A 12,625-nucleotide genomic window follows, 5' to 3' on the forward strand; every position below is an offset into this window, starting at 1 on the left:
TTCTTCAATATATGTCTTTGGCAGTTTTGTAGAGTATCAGTTGGCTGAGATGAATGGATTGGTATCTAGGGTTTTTATCCTGTTCCATTGTATGTGTTGGCTTTATGCCACTATCATGCTATGTTGGTCCTTCATGGACTTTTAACCTCTTGTCTGCTTGAAGATAGCCCGAGGCTGAAGCTGATCTCCTACTGCTCTGACAACCAGAGATGGACAGCAGAGATATTATCACTGGATAAGGACTCAAGGAGAGAAGATAGCCGCAAGTCTTTTGTCTTCAGTTTCACCAACCCTCTGTATCCACTGGTGATAACAGCATTGATGCCTGGAATCTTTAGAGATCCAAGGTCCTGCAGGCTGGCTTTCAGGACCTGAGATGACCTACCAACCCTAAAAGCCACCCTCTGCCCCCTCCTGGTTATTCACTAACATTCCAGAGGTGGTGAAAACTCCTGTACTCAGAGATAAGTGTGCTTCTGTTTATCCACTGAGGTCCCCTTTGTTGAGCTGCCAGGACTGGCCTCTGCAGCCGGCCAGGCTCTGCTCTCCTGGGCTGGGGCAAGGGTTAGGAGTGTGGCGATCAGCCTTCTCCCAGTGAACTCACATGGAGATGTCTGGATATTTTCGGTTATAGAGTCAAACAGAAAATTCTGGGATTCGATTGTGAGTCTGTGGGCACACTCTCTACCAATGCACAGCACTTGGCACGCAGGAGGCATTCAGTAAGTGGGAGTTCATTCATCTTCTTGGCTAATATGAGCGTTAAAGTTCAGATCCTCCCTCTCGTCCTCGCTCATTTCTCTGCCCGCTCTGTCTCTGCTGGTTGCTCCAGGCGGTTTTCTCCAGATTCCTCTTGGTCCTCATGGTTTCTTCACTTCAAAATTTCTTGACCCTCCCTACTTGCAGACAATCCGTTGTGCTCTCTTTTGAATCTCATCCTGTTTTTTAATTCTGTCTTGATCCTTCTACCTTCCTCACCATTCCTCCTTCTCTTCCCTTTATTCCCATTGCTCATCTCTTCCCTCCATCCTTCAATCCTCCTCTCTCCCCTTTGCTGTTAATACCATGAGCTTCCATTCCAGGGGTAAAGGAAGAAAGTGGGAATGAAAGAGGAGTGTTGCTAAGTAGGGCCTGAAACCAGAGACCCTTATCTAATTATTAGTGGGTGATGGCTTACCATATTGAGTGTTCTGTAACTCTTTCACTGGAAAACTGCATTAATTTAATTTTTGAAGGTCTCTCCTCTAATGGAAGTTAAGTGAACCATCACCAAAACCTCCAAGGAACAGAAACTCTGTAGTTGAGCCAACATTAAACCCACCCTCAGAAATGGGACTCAAACTAAGTGGGATTCTGGTCCAGATTAATTGTGCTACTGCAGGAAAAAAAATGGCACCCACTTAGAGCCTCAAGTCTATTGACAAGAACTGAGAGCCATTTAGGATAAGCAGTACAGAGTTCAAGTGTCATCTAAGGGTAGTACCAGACAATGCACTTTAGGAAGAGCAAATGGAATAGGTAGTGATGGGTGAATAGCATCTACCAGCTTTGCTGGAGCTAGGGTTGTCACCAAGGTTGATAGTCAGGAAGACCCGGAGCCTGGAGAGGAACTGTTGGACCTGAATCAGAAAAGGCAGCAGAAGCCTGGACAAGATGAAGGAATTGAGGAACAACACAGAATAGAAGTATAGCCCAGCTCGGTGGGGGAAATCCTGGGGGCCCTACACCCAGAGAGGCACAGACTCTTGGAGGTCCCAAGTAACAACCAGGCCCTGGCCAGCGTGCCCGCCCCAGGGAATCCTCTGAGAAGCTTGCGCTGGCATCCAATACAGACACAGTCTCTGGCTGTAAGTGAATTTCTGAAGGAGAAGAAATCTATGCCTAAGAATGTCTTCCTTTTTTTAGATTCCATTCATTCATTCAAAAACTATTTACCGAATGTTTACTTTGTGCCAAATAGCTTGCTAGAAGCTGGAGACGAAAAGATGAGTAAAACAGACTTTTGTTCTCCAGAAAGTTACCAAGTATCAGGGAAGACAGGCAAGATCATGGGCAATTAAATCAGATTCTCGCAGTTTTGCGGTGGTGCGAGCTCAGAGTGTCAGAAACACAGAGAAGGGTCTTAGAAGGCCATGGAAGGCTTTTCCTAGGAGGGAACGCCTAAGACACGACCTGTGGGTGGTAAGAATTGGCCGGGCCAAGCTGAAGGAGCATAGGAGGGGCGAATGTCCTAAACAGAAGGAACAGTGTGTGCAAATAGCTCCTCACCGCTGAAGCTAAGACACTGAACATTGAGTCTGGGGGGATAAACAGGGCCCTTCTGAACCCTTACAGCGGATGTGATCCTAGCCCAGAACCATTTGCAACTGTCACATCAGTGCAGCTGGGGGTTATATCTTCTGTGTCTGAGGACATTCATTGCCATCCAGAAGTGTCATGTAGGTACTAAAGACACAACTCAGACAAAGCCCTTTCCCTGGTAAGGCACTGATGGAGCTAATCACTTCTAACATTTGTGATGATGTGGTAGTTTCCTTGTTAATAAAAAAAAATCAATGAGAAGGGACAGAGTGCACATTCCCTACCAGCCTGAACTATGTGAGAAACCACCTCCTTGTTTGCACTCACAATGTATAAACTTTCAGAGGCATGCCCCAGGGTGAGCAAGAACTAGGAAGTTTTCCAGTCTTTGGAGGTATAGATCCAGAAAGCAATGCAACAACTTAAAGGAAGCATGACCTTCCTCTCTACCTTGGAAGATAACAGTGGAAAGATAAGCCTTCAATAATGTTCTGCAATACTGGAGAACTACGAGAACATAAACAAGCCACGGCATTTGAATTTATACTCAAGTTCATGAGGAGGAGCCAGGGTCAGTCTCTCCCTGTACCATGTATTTCTATCCACAGAGGCTCTCAGTTATGCATATGTGAGTGTCAGTGTTCACAGCTAGGATCATACTCCTAGACTGAAGTTGGAAGAAAACATACTTGACCTTCAGAAGACTCATGGGTATAAGTAATGATCACCTTCCATCTCACCTGTGCCTACCTACCCTATTACAGTCAGGTAAGAAAAATAAGAAAGATATGGTGCCCTGAGTTGTATTCTGATTCCAAAGAACTCCACGGAGATCTCACAAAAAGAAATCAAAATGTAAAATAACCCCTAAAGTTAGCCAAGGGTTTAAAACGTTAAAAAAATTTAATTAAAAACTTAAATTTAAAAAGTTAAGTTTTAAAAAGTTAATTAAAAAATATTTACATCCCAACATGGCATTTTAGCCCTTACATTTTATAATTTTAAAAGCCTCTTCTGTTGTCTCTACTGAGCTTAAGGTTTTTCTTGGCTATCAAAACAAAGAGGTCTTTTGTTGAAAGAATCAGGCGACAGTGTTTTGGTGAAAAGATTATATATAGAATAATGGTATGAAGCTCTATTGTGTAAAAAGTAGACTTAAGAGCTTTCCCTGTCTCCAGATTCTCTGGGTTTCTTGCAAGTATTTAAAATACTGTTATCCCTATAATACACCAACAAAAAAAATGTGGGGAAAAATAAAGATGATAGTGAGAAAAATAAAATATGGTTGTCCTTCACATTGAGGGAGCCCTAAATAACTGCTTATGGTCAATGTTTTGTAGGAGCTCATAAAGGACACTATGCAGATGCCACTATACATAATTAAAAGCAGTGTCAACCACAACAGTGGATATACCAGCTGCAGCCATGACCAACCCACTGGGATCAATTGCTTGTGGGTGCTCTCGGGACGTTCTCTCCTTTGGATCCTCCATGACCTGGTGATTCATGGTAAGTTACATGACTTCTTGGAGCTCTCTAACTCAAGTAGAACACATTCCCTTTTCTTGATTTTTCTCTTAGACCACTCATATAAGGAAGTTGTGTATAGTCAACTTTAGTAAAGATTTGTATGGTTGATGGTGGCCTATATTGCAGATAGTTGGAACTCATGAAATATTCCTTGAATTGATTTTAGCTGACCCATGGCATCTGCAATTATTGGACATTACCTGTTATGTCACAGGTAGGGAATAGTGTCAGGGAAGCTGGTATGTGGTATAAGTCTCCAGGCCTGTGGGCTAGAGGGAGGGGAAAGTCACTGAATCTGATTCCCAGCAGAGCATGTAGAAGCCAAAGAAGACACACGAATATGGTGCTGAGCTGGAAGAAGGGGCCTTTGGATGGGCCACATCTCTGTTTAAATCTCGATCATTTCTGCAGCTGATCTGGATATCAGTTGGTGCTTTGTTTGGAACAAATGCTGTTCAACTAGAGGTTCTATCCAAAAGTCAGATCACTTTTTTTTTTTTTAAACTGGGAAGCTTGTCCCCATACTTTTCTCTCAAAATTTGTCCTATCTACAAAAACCCAAATTTTGCTCAGCCATTCACTTCATGAGCATGGAGGAAAGAGGAAGGGAGTTTTATTTGTTGTGATCAAAGGAGAAAACCTACATACAGAGACAAACATATCTTTTGCTGTCCCTGGAATGACAATGATGTTGACAATGTGCTCCAAAATAGGAAGCAGAGGAAATGGAAATGGAGAGGGAGCAGCTGGAAAATGGGCTCTGGGACATCAGGGGCGCAGGGATGAGGACAGGAGCTTTCTCTTTCCTTTTGATTTCCTCCCTCCAAATTGCTTTCAGTTCTATGTCTTGTAGGCATGAAGAAGCAAATGCCATTTTTTTTAGAAGGTGGAACGTATTCTGTGTTAGGAAGAAGGCATGGCTATCCCTGGCTGGCTGAACTTGGGGTTCCATCAGTTCACCCAACAGATTTCACTGCAAGCTCTTCTGTGTTTCCTAAGAATTCCAGAGGCAGACTTGGCAACCTTTTCCAATCAACGCCAGGGTTCCTTTTCCCACTTTTAAATTAATTGATCTCACACACACACACACACACACACGAGTTAGACAGTCATAATTACTATTATTTTCAGACACAAGATAAAAAATAAGAAAAGCCAAGTGCTATGGGTATGGCAGATAAGGAGAACAATGAGTTCTAGATTAAGAAGTTGGTATGGGTATGTGGTGGGGGAGGAGAGAAGCACACAGAGATTAATCTTTTGAAGCAAGGAAGGGAAAAGGGAGGTAGAGATAGAACAAGGATTGAGGTCAGCGAGTCTGAGATGACCATGTTCTGGATGCCTGCTGCTCACCCTGGTTTTGGACATCAGAACAATTATCACCTTTCCTCCGTGCCTAGGAAGTGCTCAGTGATTCACCAATGATTCATCCCCACTTTATCCAATGTCTCTCACTTAACCAGAGGAGGCCAGGCAGGCTAGGTGGGTAAGAAGGAAGTTTACCTAATAGGACAAGACAGGAGATAACAAGTGAGAAGAGAGCAGTGCAGGTCACTGGGGTCCCTGCAGTTCAGGGGAGGCCATGGTCATGGGAACAGGCTGGCTTCACTGGGGGGAATGGCTGCTGGGTGCCTATAATTGATCATTTAAGGGAAAAGGGGGGAGAGAGAGACAAAGTATAACAGGACTGACACATTGTGAAGTCCAGAGGACAAAGAAATAAGGAAACATCTATACTGTGAACACTTGGTTATTTGGGGGTGACGTAAAGTTTATAATGCTAAGCAAAGTTACCCCAAAGTGAAGTGCTATGAGACTTAGTATAAAAATCCAAGCATGACAAGGAAGTCGGGACAGGAAGAGATTGTAGAAAAATCATAAATGACCAAGCCCGGAGACGGACCGTGCTTAGAAGGGAAAATGGAGGGATGTGTTTGTGGGGATGAAAAGCTGCTGCCTCCGATGGGCAGAGCTTGGATTATAAATCAGATTGTCAGCCTGAGATGCTAGATGGACACAGGCTCTATTGTCCCCCTTTCCTCTGTCCCTGTACTTTGCTGTCTGTCCTTATCTGTCCCACGGAGAAGGAAGGGGAAGTCAGGAAACCAAATTTGTTCCTACTTTGGGGAGAGTGAGGAGGTGAGAACAGGCTTTTCCTCCCCTTGCGGGATTTGCCTTTTAGTCCAAGGGTTTGATGCCGAACGCTTCAAGCACTGGGGACTTGGGACACTCCCTGGGGCTGGGACTTGGCTATTGCTGCAGGGAATTGGGAGGTCCAAGGGCAGAACCTGAGGAAGCTCTTCAGTTTGCCCAGGTTGCTGTGATTTCTCTTTTGGTGGCTGCTTCCCAGCGGGATGTCATGGGGTCAAGTGGGATGGCAGGTCCTGAGGTGTGATCACTCCCATACAAGTTGAGACACAGGAACAGACCGAGGTCCATCCCCATTCAGACTGGCATATATCTGGGCATTTAGAAAAAATGGTCTTGTTCTGATCCAACCATCTTCACTGATACATTCTGATTCCTTAGCATGGTCAGGAGAGCTCAGTAGCTTCCTGCTGTCTATCCTCCCAGCCACGTCCTCCCTTACCCACTGTTGCTTACCATCCGTCCCCTTCCCACACCCAAGCTTCCCTGCCCTGTCCCTTGCCCGTCCCCATCTCCACACTTCTATCAGAATCCTTCCCACCCACTGAGGTGGTCTTAACACCACCACTTAACTAGTTGTGTGACCTTGGGGCAGTTCCCTTTTGGGTACCTGGGTCTCAGTGTGGTAGGATGGGGAGCACTGTGTGATGACTAAATGAATTAATCCATCCCATGGAAAGCACCTGCGGCACGGTGAGTTCTATGAGTTCTTGTCTTTTTCTTAACTGGGAGATATCCTGGGACATCTGTGCCCTATCTACCGGCTCAACATTCAGGTGCTATTGCAGGTGACGACTGCATGTCTTCAAGCAATATTGACCTTATTTTGCTCTCAGTGATTGTCCTTATTTTTAAAGCTCTATCAATTTTGGAAGGGATGGATGTACTGCACTGAGCTGCTTCTATGCTGATCCTAATTCACTTACTCAAGTGTTCAATGGAGGACACTGTTGACTTTTTTTTTTAATAGCAACTTTACAATTCACATTCCAAAACTTCACCCTCTTGAAGTGCACAAGTCAATGATCTTTAATGTATTCAAAGAGTTGTTCAGTCTCACTACAACCAACTTTAAACCATATCAATTACCCCAAAGAAGGGCTGGGGATGTGGCTCAGTGATAGAGTGCTTGTCTAGCTTGTTTGAGGACCTGGGTTCAATCCCCAGCCCTGCTTAAAAAAAAAAATTGAAAATAACTGTTCCTTTTCCAGGTGTGGTGTGACGCACATCTGTAATCCCAGCCGCTCAGGAGGCTGTGAGAAGAGGATCACAAGTTTGAGAACTGCCTCAGCAACTTAGCAAGACCTTGTGTCAAAATAAAAAATAAAAAGGGCTGGAGATATAGCTCAGCGGCAAGGCACCCTAGGTTCCATCCCCACTATCACAAATGATGATGATGATGATGATGATGATGATGATAACAACCCCTAAAGAAGCCCCATATCCATTAGTAGTTCCTTCCCATTTTCTCCAACCTCCCAGACCTAAGAAACTACTAATCTACTTTCTGACTCCATAGATTTGCCTACTCCAGGCATTTTAAAATTTGCCTACTCCAGGTCTTTGTAAAAGACCCAAACTGTTTTTCTTAGACTTGTCATGATTTCCCCAAAATATCCAACCACAGGACCAGACACATAGTAGGTACCCAATAAATGTTCCATTGAATGAATATCTAAAAAGGAGTTCAATCAGGTTAAAGTTTTTCATTTCATCTTAGAACTTTGTTAGTGCAAAGCAAGATAAAAAAACATAGGTCAGGAGCCAAGGTGATGCGCTTTTCTTTGTCCAAGGCAGAGAGAAACTTTGTGGAGACTCCTCAAAGGGAAATAAATGCTCACGCAATGGTTCTCAAACCTGGCTGCACTTCAGTGTCACCTGAGGAGCAAAAAACACTGAAGCCCAAGCCCTGGCCTCACACATACCACCCCCAACATCCCCCCAAATGCTGACCTGTCCGTCCAGGATAGAGCCCAGGGATTAGCATCTTTTTAAAAGTTCCCCCAAGTGATTTTATGAGCAGCCAGGGTTGAGAACTCTTGTTCCAATGGAAACAAGAATTCTAAGCAATAATAATTTGTTGAATTCCAGCCATGCCCAGCATGATATGCAGCCAAAGTTTTCAACTCCGACTTCAGGGAAACAAATCTCTGAATTTTTAAGAAAGCAATAAAAAGTAGAATATTCATTTCACAAAAATTTTCTTTATTAGACTGAACCATGTGAACTTGCTGATATTTCACTGGTTTGACCTATAAATATGGGAATTTCATATCATTCAACCAAATTGAAATAAATATGTACATATATACACATACACACATATATAGACACACAGTTCAATTTGAATCACTATCTTACTAATTCCTCATTCGTTTTTCTTATGCCTCACATATTTTTTTTTTAAAAAAAGAACACTTCAAGGGCTGGGGTTGTGGCTCAGTGGTAGAACACTTGCCTCGCACTTGTGAAGCACTCGGTTCGATCCTCAGTATCATATAAAAATAAATTTAAAAAATAAGGGTATGGGGCTGGGGATGTGGCTCAAGCGGTAGCGCGCTCGCCTGGCATGCTTGCGGCCCGGGTTCGATCCTCAGCACCACGTACAAACAAAGATGTTGTATCCACTGAAAACTTAAAAATAAATAAATAAATATTAAAAAAATATATAAAAAAAATAAGGGTATAAAATTTTTTTTTAAAAAAAGAACATCTCAAGCTTTAGTAAATATTGAATATGTATCTCCAGCAGAGAATATAAAATAAATTAGGTTCTAAGGGGCACAAGTGCATAAAAATGCACAGAAGAAACAAACACCAATTACAATGACGACCTCTACTTTGTGCCACACGTTATTTCTGGAAAACATGTCGTAAAGTACACTGTCATAAAGCGAGATATATTTTTCCCATAGGAAGAATTTTATGATTAGAGATTGTGTTCCTGACTAGGCCTCATATAAATCAGAGATATGATCAACAACAGGTCAGGAAAGCAAAACTGCCACAGCCATAAACCTCCATAAATGTTTAAGATAATAAATAAATTACTCAAAAACTATAAAATGGCAAAATTACATTTTAATCATTGATCATTATACTGGCATTGAAAGGCAACTAAGTGTTACGCTTTGAAATTTTAAAAGTACACCTTTTTATTATTATTATTATTATTCACTTCTAGAGATCTTTCCTATAGGAAAATTGATTGTTTCTTTCCTCTGTTCCAGAACCAAGTATAAATGTCTCAGTCTTGACCCAAGCCCCCCCCTCCCAGCCTGGCAGGGGCACTCCAGCTGCCCACCCTTCCTCCTCTTCACCAGGGCCCCTGCTTCTTGCCCAGCACACTGAGTGCTGCCCCAGGCTCTCAGGACAATCGCGTCCCCTGTCAGGAGGAATTTAGGGAGCTTTAGTTCTCTGGTGCAGGCTCCACAATGTCTAGTCAACTGTATTTTTGCTTTTATTCTCATCTCAGATTGGGAATTCTGCTTGTCTCTTTCTCCTGTCACCAAAATTGCTGATGTCTCAGTCTTCACGAGCCTTGTGGCTGGCCAGATCCCCCTTCCCCTTCACTCTGCCTCTGCCTGCCAGGGTTTGAATTCCCCCTGTGGAATCCTGGCCTGTAGCTGGAAGGGTTAGGGTGACCTATTGCCACACCTTTCTGCCACCAAACATCTCCTGGTTAACAAGTATTTCGTGAATGAATTCCTAGATCTCTACATATGGAGCAGCTACTGCTATCTCTTTTGGGCGCGGGTGGGGAGAGGTAACTGGGGATTGAACTCAGGAGGCCTTGGCCCCTGAGCCACATCCCCAGCCCTATTTTATATTTTATTTAGAGACAGGGTCTCATTGAGTTGCTTAGCACCCTGCTTTTGCTGAGGCTGGCTTTAAACTCATGATCCTCCTGCCTCAGCCTCCCAAGCTGCTGGGATTACAGATGTGCACCACTGCGCCTGGCTACTGCTATCTATTACAGGTCTCCAGGGGAGTGGCCTTTAGGAAAGTATCAACACATGGTTCTAGAACAGAGCTCTTAATGGATGACTTTGCCTCCCAAGGACAGTTTGTAATATAGGGAGAGACATTTTTGGTTGTCAAAATTGAGGATAAGTGACTGTCATCTCATGTATAGAGGATAATGATCCTGCTGAAACATCCTACAGTGCCCTGGACTGTTCCTACAACTACCTGAGGTGAAGAAACACAGTTCTAGAGAAATCTCAAGACTCTTTTGCAGCACTACAAACCAAATCAAACCGAAAATTGCCAATAGACAAGGATGACACTTGGGATTGTCACAAGGATGACACTTCTGCTTTCTGGAAAAGCAAACAAAAAACCCTTTCCCCTCTCCAGTTATAAAAATCCATGCTCACTGCAGAAAAAATAGAAAATAAAGAAAAGCAAAAGATCACATACTATATCCCCATCACTGTGTACTTTTATGCCTTTGTGATGGTATCACATATAATGTATACTCTGCTTTTTCTACATGACATGCTAACCAGACTTTTTACCACTTCATCATTGTTATTATTGGGTATTGAACCCCGGGGGAACTTAATCACTGAGTCACGTCTGCAGCCCTTTTTATTTTTTATTTTGAGACAGGGTCTTACTAAGTTGCTTAAGGTCTCGCTAAGTTGCTGAGGCTGGCTTTGAATTCAGGATGCTCTTGCCTAAGCCTCCTAAATTGCTGGGATTACAGGAGTGCGCCATTGCGCCTGGCTTCACCATATTTTTAAACTCTTCAGATTTCATTTTAATTGCTTTGGAGGTTCTTCTCAAAACCAGCTTGTAATGAGCCATTCTCTTACTGGTGTAAATTTGTTTCCAGGTTTTCGCTATGATATACATATTTGTGCCTAAAAGTGTTTCTGCATGTGTGGCTATTTCCTTCATGAGCCTTAGAAAAGGTGTTTACTCCTGACATCATTTTGAAAGACAAATATGATTTGCCAAGGATTCTTTCTAACATCAAAGTTCATGTGAAACATTCTCCCAGACCCCGGCTTTGCTCTAGTCTAAAAACATACTAGGAACCCGCAATCCCAAGTGTCTCCATTTGAGAAACATCAAAGGAGCTAAGAAGGAAAAAACGTCTAACCCAGAACTTTCTGAATAGAGCACTGCGGTGGACCATGAGAACAAGAATGAAAGGTCTTGTGATTTTTGGCACAGAGAGACAAAACTAATTTGTCTTTAAGATGGCAGGATTTTCTGGTTACAGAGGCAAAACCATTTTATTTAAAATGCTTTTCTTTTAAGCCTAATCATTTTCTCTTCATTCAAACAGCTTAGCTATTTATTTTATTTATTAGTATTTTCTCTTTATCTTAGGCATTTATTTCGATTTTTGAAATACAATAAATTTTATAAACCTTTTAACAATTGCTTGTTGGGATAAAACCAGAAGCAAGAATAGGTAAAAATTTTTTAAAAATTATTTTTCATTAATACCTAGATAATTTTCTTGCGTTTTAGCAGCTAATTGTGGTACGGCCACCGAGGAATAGAGATTAAACTCTTGCTCTCTTCTTGCTCCCAGATTCACAGGGACATCTGCAAGTTTATTGATACAAAATAATATATCTTGATTGTAATGGTAAGAAGTTGGGAATCAGAGGGTCTGGACTTCTTCTCATGTATACCACTGCAAAGCCCTTCACTGACATTTCTACATTTCAACTGCAGAAAAGGAAGACTATCAAATATGAAACAAACATACGAGTCATGTCCTTAAAAGATAAAACAGTTCTCTAAATGCAATAACAACCAAAGAGAGCTAATATTATGTATCATTGTGTATTATACACTGTCCTTTGTGATGTCAACCCAGACGTGGTCAAGGACAGAAAACAGCACTGATCAGGTGAGCTGTGGAACTGGAAAGGAATAGGCAGATAGATGTCCAAGTGGGGAATTAGTGGCTAAGGAGCAGGCATTGCTGCAGAAGTCAAAAGTCCATTCTGAGTCCCAGGGATGGGACTGGGATCAGCAATGATAGGAGCGTGCAACCCAATATCAACAGCGACTCTAACTACTGACACCACGATTTATTACGAGTTTACCACACTGCAGGAACTCTGCAAAATCTTACTTGCATTATCTCAGCCAGGTCTCTTCTGTGTGTCTGTAACACTTGTATCGGGCTATAGGAAGCCTGGTTGAGATAATGCAAGTAAGAAGTGTTACAGACACTGAAGTGACAGAGGTTTAGATAGGTTCAGAGTGTTAGGGAATCATGCAGTTGCACAATGGCTAAGCAGAGACTTCGATCCCTGTCTTCGGATTCAGTGCCCAAGGGAAAGATCAGCTAAGAGTAAAGTTTAAATAAGCAGTTCAGTGACTGCACAGAGGAGGGATGAACCTGAGCTAGAGCCAAAGCTGAGCCTACAGGCCTCCCTCCCTCTTCCTTTGGAAGCACATAGTGGGTAAAACACTTGCAATGCCATGCTGCAGGTGAGCTCAGATCTTGCCTGGGGCAAAGTGGGGTAAGCAAGTAACTGCACTTGCCCTCTCTCACCTGCCCTTTCCCATGCCCAGACTCAGGGATGGGCTACAAGCCTGAACCATGGAAGCAAGAGAAGCCATGGTTTGCGTGTAAAACCACAGTGGGGTCAGCCCAAGGCTTATCTCCAAC

General features: G+C 42.9%; 1 protein-coding gene and 1 long non-coding RNA gene across 3 annotated transcripts in view; one reads left to right on the forward strand and one right to left on the reverse strand.

Moving 5' to 3' along the window:
* Plce1 (phospholipase C epsilon 1) overlaps nucleotides 1–12,625 on the reverse strand; it is a 284,305-nt gene that overhangs the window by 171,225 nt on the left and 100,455 nt on the right. The window lies entirely within an intron of this gene.
* Nucleotides 482–8,683, forward strand: LOC144375003 (uncharacterized). Its single transcript, XR_013434251.1, has 3 exons — nucleotides 482–722; nucleotides 3,642–3,810; nucleotides 7,191–8,683. It is a non-coding gene; the product is annotated as an uncharacterized LOC144375003 (long non-coding RNA).

Source organism: Ictidomys tridecemlineatus, chromosome 1 (assembly GCF_052094955.1).
Source record: "Ictidomys tridecemlineatus isolate mIctTri1 chromosome 1, mIctTri1.hap1, whole genome shotgun sequence".
Classification (NCBI taxonomy): domain Eukaryota; kingdom Metazoa; phylum Chordata; class Mammalia; order Rodentia; family Sciuridae; genus Ictidomys; species Ictidomys tridecemlineatus.